Raw genomic sequence first — 13313 nt, 5'->3', positions numbered from 1 at the left:
TATTAAAAACTAATAAAAACATGCTAAAATCTATATGAAATTACCCCCAAAAAGCGTATAAAATATCCGCTCATCAACAGTTTTGGCATCTCACTTTTTCTTTTGAAGTTTAGAATGATTGGCTTCTATAGAAACTTAGATTTTCAGATAGGGTTATTGATTCTCCTAGTTAAGTTTGTTGATTCTTGAACATAGCTACTTTTATGAGTCTTGGCCGTGGCCCTAAGCATTTTGTTTTCCAGTATTACCACCGGTACATAAATGCCACAGACACATGACTGGGTGAACCTTTTCATATTGTGACTCAGCTTTGCTAGAGTCCCCAGTTAGAGGTGTCCAAAGCTCTTAAGCACACTCTTTTTACTTTGGATCACGATTTTAACTACTTAGTCTCAAGCTTTTCACTTGGGCCCTCCTATCCATTGATGCTCAAAGCCTTGGATCCTTTTTACCCTTGCCTTTTGGTTTTAAGGGGCTATTGGCTCTTTCTGCTTGCTTTTTTTTCGCAAGCTTTTGCTATTCACTGCTTTTTCTTGCTTCAAGAATCAATTTTATGATTTTTCAGATCATCAATAACATTTCTCTTTTTCATCATTCTTTCAAGAGCCAACAATTTTAACATTCATAAACAACAAGATAAAAAATATGCACTGTTTAAGCATTCATTCAGAAAACAAAAAGTATTGTCACCACATCAATATAATTAAACTAAATTCAAGGACAATTTTCGAAATTTATGTACTTCTTGTTCTTTTGAATTAAAAACATTTTTCATTTAAGAGAGGTGAAGGATTTATGGAATTTATTCATAGCTTTAAGACATAGTTACTACATACTAATGATCATGAAGTAGAGACACAAAACATAGATAAAAATGGAAAACAGAAAAAATAAGAACAAGGAATGAATCCACCTTAGTGGCGTCTTCTTCTTGAAGGACCAATGATGTCCTTAAGCTCTTCTATGTCCCTTCCTTGCCTTTGTTGCTCCTCCCTCATTGCTCTTTGATCTTCTCTAATTTCATAGAGAATGATGGAGTGCTCTTGATGTTCCACCCTTAATTGATCCACATTGTAACTCAAATCTTCTAAGGAAGTGTTAAGTTGTTCCCAATAGTTGTTGGGAGGAAAGTGCATCCTTTGAGGCATCTCCGGGATTTCTTGGTGATGAGCTTCCTCATGCGTCTCTTGGGATCCATGAGTGGGCTCTCTTCCATCCTTTTCTTAGTGATGGGCTTGTCCTCCTCAATGAAGATGTCTCCTTCTATGATAACTCCAGCTGAGTAACATAGATGGCAAATAAGATGAGGAAAAGCTAGCCTTGCCAAAGTAGAGGACTTATCGGCTATTTTGTAGAATTCATGGGAGATGACTTCATGAACTTCTACTTCCTCTCCATTCATGATGCTATGAATCATGATGGCCCGATCCACAGTAACTTCAGATCAGTTGCTAGTGGGGATGAGGGAGCGTTGGCTGAACTCCAACCATCTTCTAGCCACAGGCTTGAGGTCCAGTCTTCTTAGTTGAACGGGCTTGCCTTTGGAATCTCTTTTCCATTGAGCTCCTTCCACACATATGTCCATAAGGACTTGGTCCAACCTTTGATTAAAGTTGACCCTTCTAGTGTAGGAGCGTGCATCTCCTTGCATCATGGGCAAGTTGAATGCCAACCTCACATTTTCCGGACTAAAATCTAAGTATTTCCCCCGAACCATTGTAAGATAATTCTTTGGGTTTGGGTTCTTACTTTGATCATGGTTCCTAGTGATCCATGCATTGGCATAGAACTCTTGAACCATTAAGATTCCGACTTGTTGGATGGGGTTGGTTAGAACTTCCCAACCTCTTCTTTAGACCTCATGTCAGATCTCTGGATACTCATTTTTCTTGAGCTTGAAAGGGACCTCGGAGATCAGCTTCTTCTTGGCCACAACATCATAAAAGTGGTCTTGATGGGCTTTGGAGACGAATCTTTCCATCTCACATGACTCGGAGGTGGAAGCTTTTGTCTTCCCTTTCCCTTTTCTAGAGGATTCTCTGGCCTTAGGTGCCATCAATGGTTATGGAAAAATAAAAAAGCTATGCTTTTGCCACACCAAACTTAGAATATTGCTCGCCCTCGAGCAAGAGATGAAAGAAGAGAAGAAGAAGAAGAAGAAAATATAGAGGAGAGGGGGAGAGGTGTATTCGGCCAAGAAGGAGAAAAGAGGTTTGTGTTGTGTGAAAATGAAGAAGAATGGAGGGGTTTATATAGTGAGGGTTGAGGGAGTAGGTTCGGCCATTTAGGGTGGGTTTGGGTGGGAAAGAAATTTGAATTTTGAAGGTAGGTGGGGTTTATGGGGAATAGTGGATGGGTGTGAGTGGTGAAGGGTGGTGATTGGGAAGAGAGATTAAGGTGATTGGTGAAGGGTTTTGGGGAAGAGTGTTTATTGGAAAGAGAGAATGAATGTTGAAAAGAGGGGAGAATATGGTAGGTGGGGATCCTGTGGGGTCCACAGATCCTGAGATGATCCTGTGGGGTCCATAGATCTTGAGGTGTCAAGGATTTACTTCCCTGTACCAATTAGGCATGTAAAATGCCTTTCCATGCAATTCTGGTGTTTAAACGCCGAAGTGATGCATGTTCTGGGCGTTCAACGCCCATGTGCAGCATGTTTCTGGCGTTGAATGCCAGTTCCATGCTTGTTTTTGGCGTTCAACGCCAGCTCTCCTCAGGGTGCATTCCTGGCGTTTGAATGCCGGGATGTTGCTTGTTTCTGGCATTCAGCGCCAGATCCATGCTCTGTTTTGGCATTGAACGCCAGCCAGATGCTCCTTACAGGCGTTTAAACGCCAGTAAGTCCTTCCTCCAGGGTGTATTTTTCTTATGCTGTTTTTGATTCTGTTTTTAATTTTAATATTTTTTTCGTGACTCCACATGATCATGAATCTAATAAAACATAAAAGAACAATACAAAAAAAATAAAATTAGATAAATAAAAATTAGGTTGCCTCCCAATAAGCGCTTCTTTAATGTCAATAGCTTGACAGTGGGCTCTCATGGAGCCTCATAAGTGATCAGGTCAATATTGTATAGTCCCAACACCAAACTTAGAGTTTGATTGTGGGGGCTCTGTTTGACTCTGTACTGAGAGAAGCTCTGCATGCTTACTCTCCCTTGTTACAGAAGGATAGCTGTGTGCCTTAAACACAAGGTAGTTCCCATTCAATTGAAGGACTAATTCTCCTCTATTAACATCTATCACAGCTTCTGCTGTGGCTAGGAAAGGTCTTCCAAGGATGATGCATTCATCCTCCTCCTTCCTAGTGTCTAAGATTATGAAATCAGCAGGAATGTAAAGGCCTTTAACCTTTACCAACACGTCCTCTACTAATCCATAAGCTTGTCTTACTGAGTTGTCTGCCAATTGTAATGAGAATAAGGCAGGCTGTACCTCAATGATCCCCAGCTTCTCCATTACAGAGAGTGGCATAAGATTTATGCCTGACCCTAGGTCACACAGAGCTTTTCCAAAGGTCATGGTGCCTATGGTACAGGGTATTAAGAATTTCCCAGGATCTTGTTTCTTTTGAGGTAAAATTTGCTGAACCCATGTATCAAGTTCACTAATGAGCAAGGGAGGTTCACCTTCCCAAGTCTCATTACCAAATAACTTGGCATTCAACTTGATGATGGCTCCTAGATATTGAGCAACTTGCTCTCTAGTTACATCTTCATCCTCTTCAGAGGAAGAATAACCTTCAAAGCTCATGAATGGCAGAAGGAGATTTAATGGAATTTCTATGGTCTCTATATGAGCCTCAGATTCCTTTGGATCCTCAATAGGGAACTCCTTCCTCCTTGAGAGACGTCCCATGAGATCTTCCTCATTGGGATTCGCGTCCTCTCCCTCCTCCTTGCATTCGGCCATATTGATGATATCAATGGCCTTGCACTCTCTTTTTGGATTTTCTTCAGTATTGCTTGGGAGAGTACTAGGAGGGGTTTCAATGATTTTCTTACTCAGTTGGCCCACTTGTGCCTCCAAATTTCTGATGGAGGACCTTGTTTCATTCATGAAACTTAAAGTGTCCTTAGACAGATTTGAGACTAAGTTTGCTAAGTTAGAGGTATTCTATTCATAATTCTCTGTCTGTTGCTGAGAAGATGATGGATAAGGCTTGATATTGCTGAGCCTATTTCTTCCACCATTATTAAAGCCTTGTTGAGGCTTTTGTTGATCCTTCCATGAGAAATTCAGATGATTTCTCCATGATGAATTATAGGTGTTTCCATAAGGTTCACCCATGAAATTTACCTCTGCCATTGCAGGGTTTTCAGGATCATAAGCTTCTTCTTCAGAAGATGCCTCTTTAGTACTGTTGGATGCATTTTGCCATCCATTCAGACTTTGAGAAATCATGTTGACTTGCTGAGTCAACACTTTGTTCTGAGCCAATATGGCATTCAGAGCATCAATTTCAAGAACTCCCTTCATCTGAGGCATCCCATTATTCACGGAATTCCTCTCAGAAGTATACAGGAATTGGTTATTTGCAACCATGTCAATAAGTTCCTGAGCTTCTGAGGGATTTTCTTTAGGTGAATGGATCCACCTGCAGAGTAGTCCAATGACATCTTGGAAAACTCAGATAGATGATGAGCGGATAATTTATACGCTTTTTGGCACTGTTTTTAGTATGTTTTTAGTACATTTTAGTTAGTTTTTAGTATGTTTTTATTAGTTTTTATTTAAAATTCACTTTTCTGGGCTTTACTATGAGTTTATGTGTTTTTCTGTGATTTCAGGTAATTTCTGGCTGAAATTGAGGGACCTGAGCAAAAATCTTATTCAGAGGCTGAAAAAGGACTGCTGATGCTGTTGGATTCTGACCTCCCTGCACTCGAAATGGATTTTCTGGAGCTACAGAAGCCCAATTAGCACGCTCTCAATTGCGTTGGAAAGTAGATATCCTGGGATTTCCAGCAATTTATAATAGTCCGTACTTTGCCCGAGATTTGATGGCCCAAACTGGCGTTGCAAATCAGCTTCAGAATTCCCTGCGTTTAACGCCGAAACTGGCACAAAAATTGGAGTTAAACGCCCAAACTAGCACAAAAGCTGGCGTTTAACTCCAGAAAAAGTCTCTACACATGAAAGCTTCAATGCTCAGCCCAAGCACACACCAAGTGGACCCTGGAAGTGGATTTTTACGTCATTTACTCATTTCTGTATATCCTAGGTTACTAGTTCACTATAAATAGGATATTTTGACACTGTATCTTTACCGGATGACACATTATACATTTCTTATTGTATCTTCTATAGCATGAGCCTCTAAACCCCATGGTTGGGGGTGAGGAGCTCTGCTGTGTCTTGATGGATTAATGCAATCACTACTATTTTTCATTCAATCACGCTTGCTTCTATTCTAAGATATCACTTGTTCTTCAACTTGATGAATGTGATGATCCATGACACTCATCATCATTCTCACCTATGAACGTGTGCCTGACAACCACCTCCGTTCTACTTTAGATTAAGTGAATATCTCTTGGATTCCTTAATCAGAATCTTCGTGGTATAAGCTAGAATTGATGGCGGCATATAAGAAAATCCAGAAGGTATAAACCTTGTCTGTGGTATTCTGAGTAGGATTCAAGGATTGAATGACTGTGACGAGATTCAAATTCCTGAGGGCTGGGCATTAGTGACAGATGCAAAAGACTCACTGGATTCTATTCCAACCTGATTGATAACCGACAAATGATTAGCCGTGCTGTGACAGAGCGCGTTGAACATTTTCATTGAGAGGATGGGAGGTAGCCATTGACAACGGTGAAACCCTACATACAGCTTGCCATGGAAAGAGCCTTGCGTGCATGAAGAAGAAGACAGTAGGAAAGCAGAGATTCAGAAGATAGAGCATCTCCAAAACCTCAACCTGTTCTCCATTACTGCAAAACAAGTATTTATTTCATGTTCTTTTACTCTTCACAATTAAACCTGAGAATTATTGATATCCTGATTAAGAGTTACAAGATAACCATAGCTTGCTTCAAGCCGACAATCTCCGTGGGATCGACCCTTACTCACGTAAGGTATTACTTGGACGACCCAGTGCACTTGCTGGTTAGTTGTGCGGAATTGCAAAAGTGTGATTGCAATTTCATGCACCAAGTTTTTGGCGCCGTTGCCGGGGATTGTTCGAGTTTGGACAACTGACGGTGTATCTTGTTGCTTAGATTAGGACTGTTTTATTTTTGTTGGTTTAGAGTCTTTTATTTGAGTTTAGTTTCATATTTTAAGTTTGGTGTCAATTGCATGTTTTTGTTTTCTTTTAATTTTTCAAATTTGCATGTTCTTAGTCCCTTCTTGATCTTTAAAAAATTCTAAGTTTGGTGTCTTCTTTGTGTTTTCCTTTAAATTTTTGAAAATTTGTGTTTGATTTTCTAAAAATTTTAAGTTTGGTGTCATTTTGTTGTTTTTCTCTTTCCTTATTTCAAAAATCAAATCTTTTTCAAAATAATTTTCAATCATATCTTTTTAATTGCTAATTCCAAAATCTTTTTAATTAATTAATTGATTTAGTTTTCAATTTTCTTTGATTTTATTTTCTGTTAGTTTTTGAAATTTTACTTTATTTTCTTTTCCATTTATTTTATTATTTTCGGTCAATTTTAATTAAAAACGAAAAAAATATATAATAATATCCACATCATCTCCCTTTCTCCATCATGGACCTAAGTGGAATTGAGCAGTCCAGAAGGACTATGGGGTCATATGCTAACCCCATCACAGCTGCATATGGGAGTAGCATCTGTATACCTCCCATTAAAGCAAGCAGCTTTGAGCTAAACCCTCAACTCATTATCATGGTGCAGCAAAACTGCCAGTATTCCGGTCTTCCACAGGAAGAACCTACTGAGTTTCTGGCACAGTTCTTACAAATTGCTGACACAGTACGTGATAATGAGGTGGATCAGGATGTCTACAGATTATTACTGTTCCCATTTGCTGTAAAAGATCAAGCTAAGAGGTGGTTAAATAACCAACCCACAGCAAGCATAAAAACATGGAGACAGTTATCAGACAAATTCCTGAATCAATTTTACCCTCCAAAAAGGATGACACAGCTAAGGCTGGACATCCAAGGCTTTAAACAAGAGGACAATGAATCCCTTTATAATGCCTGGGAGAGGTACAGAGGTATGCTAAGAAAATACCCCTCTGAAATGTTTTCAGAGTGGGTACAGTTAGACATCTTCTATTATGGGCTCACAGAAAAAGCTCAGATGTCTTTAGACCACTCAGCTGGTGGATCTATACACATGCGGAAGACGATTGAAGAGGCTCAAGAGCTCATAGATACAGTTGCTAGAAATCAACATTTATACTCAAGCAGTGAGTCCTCTATAAAAGAAGAAGCTATGGCAGTAACTGCTGATCCTAACCCTTAAGAACAGATGGATGAGCTTAATCAGCAATTACTCATGATGTCAAAACAGTTAGCAGAATTTAAAGAGATGCTCCAAGAAACTAAAATTGCTAACAAGAATATGGAAGCACAATTAAATCAGACAAGACAGCAACTATCTAAACAGATAATAGAAGAATGCCAAGCTGTTAAATTAAGGAGTGGGAAAACATTGAATGTATCAACTCAAATTAGCAGAAAGCTAAGAAAGGAACAACTGACAGAGGATAACCAAATCACTGTCCAAAATCCCTCTGAGGACAGTAAGAGCCCAGAGAGGAATACTTCTGGCGTTCACACGCCAGAAAAGGGGGAAAAGTTGGCGTTAAATGCTCATTCCCTGCCCAGTTCTGGTGTTCAAACGCCAGCAAGAGGGGAAAAGTTGGCGTTAAACTCCCATTCCTCACCCAATCCTGGCGTTCAAAGGCCAATGAGGAATCAGACACCTGAGAGTGCTGATAGTAACCCCTCTAAGAAGGCTTCTCCAACCACTTCTGTAGGAAATAAACCTACAGCAACTAAGGTTGAAGAGTATAAAGCCAAGATGCCTTATCCTCAGAAACTCTGCCAAGCGGAACAGGATAACCAATTTGCCCGCTTTGCAGACTATCTCAAGACTCTTGAAATAAAGATTCCGTTTGCAGAAGCACTTGAGCAAATACCTTCTTATGCTAAGTTCATGAAAGAGATCTTAAGTCATAAGAAGGATTGGAGAGAAACTGAAAAAGTGTTTCTCACTGAAGAATGCAGTGCAGTCATTCTGAAGAGCTTACCAGAGAAGCTTCAAGATCCAGGAAGCTTTATGATACCATGCACATTAGAATGTGCTTGTACCAAGACAGCCCTATGTGACCTTGGAGCAAGTATCAATCTAATACCCGCATCCACTATCAGAAAGCTTGGGCTGACTGAAGAAGTCAAACCAACCTGGATATGCCTCCAACTTGCTGATGGTCCATTAAACACCCATCAGACATAATTGAGGACATGATTGTCAAGGTTGGGCCATTCGCCTTCCCAACTGACTTTGTAGTGCTGGAAATGGAGGAGCATAAGAGTGCAACTCTCATACTAGGAAGACCCTTCCTAGCAACTGGACGAACTCTCATTAACGTACAAAAAGGGGAAGTGACCCTGAGAGTCAATGAGGATGAGTTCAAGTTAAATGCTGTCGAAGCTATGCAGCATCCAGACACATCAAATGACTGCATCAGCGCTGATATTATTGACTCTTTAGTGGAAGAGATCAATATGACTGAGAGTCTCGAATCAGAGCTAGAGGATATCTTTAAAGATGTTCAGCCTGACCTGGAGGAACCAGAGGAAATAAAAGAACCTCTGAAAATTCCTCAGGAAGAGGATAAGCCTCCTAAACCCGAGCTCAAGCCACTACCACCATCCCTGAAGTACGCATTTATGGGAGAAGGTGACACTTTTCCAGTGATTATAAGCTCTGCTTTAAACTCACAGGAAGAGGAAGCACTAATTCAAGTGCTAAGGACACATAAGACAGCTCTTGGGTGGTCCATAAGTGATCTTAAAGGCATTAGCCCAGCAAGATGCATGCACAAGATCCTATTGGAAGATAATGCCAAGCCAGTGGTTCAACCACAGAGGTGGCTAAATCCAGCCATGAAGGAGGTGGTGCAGAAAGAGGTCACTAAGTTACTAGAGGTTGGGATTATTTATCCTATTTTTGATAGCCCCTGGGTGAGCCCTGTCCAAGTTGTCCCCAAGAAGGGAGGCATGACAGTGGTTCATGAAAAAAATGAGCTGGTTCCCACAAGAACAGTTACAGGATGGCGTATGTGTATTGACTACAGAAGGCTCAATACAGCCACCAGAAAGGATCATTTTCCTTTACCATTCATAGACCAGATGCTAGAGAGACTAGCAGGTCATGAATATTATTACTTTTTGGATGGCTATTCAGGTTATAACCAAATTGCAGTAGATCCTCAGGACCGAAAGAAAACAGCATTTACATGTCCTTCTAGAGTATTTGCCTACAGAAGGATGCCTTTTGGTCTGTGCAATGCACCTGCAACCTTTCAGAGGTGCATGCTCTCTATCTTCTCAGATATGGTAGAGAAATTTCTGGAAGTCTTCATGGATGACTTTTCAGTATTTGGAGACTCATTCAACTCCTGCCTTAACCATCTAGCACTTGTTCTGAAAAGATGCCAAGAGACCAACCTAGTTTTAAACTGGGAAAAATGTCACTTCATGGTGACTGAGGGGATTGTCCTTGGGCATAAAATCTCAAGCAAAGGAATAGAGGTGGATCAAGCAAAGGTAGAGGTAATTGAAAAATTACCACCACCTGCCAATGTTAAGGAAATCAGAAGCTTTTTGGGATATGCAGGATTCTACAGAAGGTTTATAAAGGATTTTTTCAAAAATTGCAAAACCTCTGAGTAACCTGCTAGCTGCTGACACACCATTTATGTTTGACACACAGTGTCTGCAGGCATTTGAGACCCTGAAAGCCAAGCTGGTCACAGCACCAGTCATCTCTGCACCAGACTGGACATTACCATTTGAACTAATGTGTGATGCCAGTGACCATGCCATTGGTGCAGTGTTGGGACAGAGGCATAACAAGCTTCTGTACGTCATTTATTATGCTAGCCGTGTTCTAAATGATGCACAGAAGAATTACACAACCACAGAAAAAAAGTTACTTGCAGTGGTTTATGCCATTGACAAGTTTAGATCCTACTTAGTGGGGTCAAAAGTGATTGTGTACACTGACCATGCTGCTCTTAAATACTTACTCACAAAGCAGGATTCAAAACCCAGGCTCATAAGGTGGGTATTGCTTCTGCAAGAGTTTGATATAGAAATAAGAGACAGAAAAGGGACAGAGAACCAGGTAGCTGATCATCTGTCCCGAATTGAACCAGTAGCTGGGGCGTCCCTCCCTTCTACTGAGATCTTTGAAACCTTTCCAGATGAGCAACTCTTTGTCATCCAGGAAGAACCATGGTTTGCAGATATTGCAAATTATAAAGCTATGAGGTTCATACCACAGGAGTACAGCAGGGTGCAAAGAAAAAAATTAATTTCAGATGCCAAGTACTACCTATGGGATGAGCCATATCTCTTTAAGAGATTTGCAGACAGAATAATCCGCAGATGTGTACCTAGAGAGGAAGCACAAAGGATCCTATGGCATTGCTATGGATTGCAGTATGTGGGACATTTTGGAGGTAAGCGAACAGCCACTAAGGTCCTCCAATGCGGATTTTACTGGTCTACTATCTATAGGGATGCCCGGGAGTTTGTGCATAACTGTGACAGTTGCCAAAGAGCTAGTAACTTGCCTCATGGTTACGCCATGCCTCAACAAGGGATCCTAGAGATTGAATTGTTTGATGTATGGGGAATTGACTTCATGGGTCCCTTCCCACCATCATACTCAAACACTTATATTCTAGTGGCAGTAGACTATGTGTCTAAATGGGTAGAAGCAATTGCCACACCCAATAATGATACCAAGACCGTACTAAAATTCCTACAGAAACACATCTTCAGCAGGTTTGGTGTTCCCAGAGTACTAATCAGTGATGGGGGCATTCATTTCTGCAATAAACAACTATACTCTGCTATGGTCTGATATGGAATTACCCACAAAGTGGTAACTCCATATCACCCACAGACAAATGGGCAAGCTGAAGTCTCTAATAGAGAGCTAAAAAGAATCCTGGAACGGACTGTTATTGCCCGTAGAAAGGATTGGGCAAAGAGCTTGGATGATGCTCTGTGGGCATACAGAACAGCCTTCAAGACTCCTATAGGAACCTCTCCATACCAACTTGTGTATGGGAAGGCTTGTCATCTGCCTGTGGAACTGGAACATAAAGCCTACTGGGCAACCAGATTCCTAAACATGGATGCTAAGTTAGCTGGTGAAAAAAGATTGCTCCAGCTAAATGAACTAGAGGAGTTCAGACTCAATGCCTTTGAAAATGAAAAAAATTATAAGGAAAAGGCAAAGAAGTGGCATGACAAGAAGTGTCATCCAGAGTCTTTGAGCCAGGACAAAAAGTTCTACTCTTCAACTCTAGGCTCAGACTATTCCCAGAAAAACTTAAATCCCGGTGGAGGGGTCCGTATGTGATTACAGGGGTCTCACCATATGGATATGTTGAGCTTCAGGATATTGATTCTGACAAAAAGTTCATTGTTAATGGACAGAGGATCAAACATTATCTTGAAAGCAATTTTGAGCAAGAATGCTCAAAATTGAGGCTTGAATGAATCTCAGTAAAAGGTCCAGCTAAAGACAATAAAGAAGCGCTTGCTGGGAGGCAACTCAGTCATTAGCAGGTCATCTGTTCTATTTAATAAAAGTTTGATACATATTCTCAAAGGGCAATCATCAAAATTGAAGGAATTCACAGAGTTACAGAAGGATTCAGTGCAAAAAGCAGAGAAAAAAAGCTTGCTGGCGAAAAAACGCCAGTAAGGGGTACTCTAGGCGTTAAACGCCAGAATGGTATGGATACCATTCTGGGTGTTTAACGCCAGTAAAGGTACCATTTTGGGCGTTAAACGCTAGAATGGGCACCATTCTGGGCGTTTAACGCCAGGTGTGCAGCATCCTGGGTGTTTAGCAAAATGCCCAGTGATAAAGGGGTTTCTGGCGTTTAACGCCAGCCAGGGCACCTGACTGGGCGTTAAACGCCCATAATGGCCAACATTTGGGCGTTAAACGCCAGAATGGATACCATTCTGGGCGTTTAACGCCAGATAGGTGGGGGACAGAGATTTTGCTTTCCACTTCAAATTTTTTCAAACTTTCATGTTTTGATCCATAATCTTCTGCATAAACACATTTCAAACTTTCATCATTCACCTTCAATTCTTAACAATTAAAATCATTTTTCAAATCTCTTTCAAATCCTTTCCAAATCTTCTTCAAAAAACTCAAATATCTCTCAAATTCTTTCCATATCTTCTCAAATCTCCTTCAAAATTTTCGAAATCTCTCCCCCTCCCTTATAAGTATACATTCGGCCATCCCACTTTCCCCACCATTCGAATTTGCTCTCCTCCTCTCTCTCCTCTTTCTTTTCTTTTGCTTGAGGACAAGCAACCCTCTAAGTTTGGTGTGTTTTTCCGTGATCACTAAGCTAAGGCTCATCAAGATCATGGCTCCCAAAGGAAAGCAAACTAATTCTAGAGGTAAGAAAGAGAATGATCCAAAGGATCTTTGGAGTCAAGAGAGGTTCTTAACCAAAGAACATGCAGACCATTACCACAAAATAATGGGTCTAAGGTCAGTGATCCCGGAAGTTAAATTCGATCTGAAAGAAGATGAATATCCGGAGATCCAAGAGCAAATTCGAAACAGAGGATGGGAAGTTCTAACCAACCCTGAAACAAAGGTCGGAAGAAACATGGTTCAGGAATTCTACTCAATTCTGTGGCTGACAGATAAGCAGAGAATGACTGGAACTGCTTTTCATACCTACAGAACCATGGTCAGAGGGAGAATTATTTACTTCCATCTGGACAAAATAAGAGAGGTCTTCAAATTGCCTCAACGGCAAGATGATCCTGAATCCTTTAATAGGAGAATGGTGAGAGCAGATAAGGGGTTGGATCAAGTTCTAAAGGACATATGCCTCCCTGGAACTAAGTGGATAACCAATTCAAAAGGTGTCCCAAACCAACTCAAGAGGGGATATCTCAAACCAATTGCAAGAGGTTGGCTAGACTTCATTGGGCGTTCCATATTGCCCACTAGCAACCGTTCTGAGGTCACTATCAAGAGAGCAGTGATGATTCATTGCATTATGCTGGGAAAAGAAGTGGAGGTTCATCATCTGATTGCTTGTGAGATTT

This window comes from Arachis hypogaea, chromosome 1, assembly GCF_003086295.3.
Source record: "Arachis hypogaea cultivar Tifrunner chromosome 1, arahy.Tifrunner.gnm2.J5K5, whole genome shotgun sequence".
NCBI classification, from domain to species: domain Eukaryota; kingdom Viridiplantae; phylum Streptophyta; class Magnoliopsida; order Fabales; family Fabaceae; genus Arachis; species Arachis hypogaea.
Note: the sequence above shows the minus strand (reverse complement) of the source record.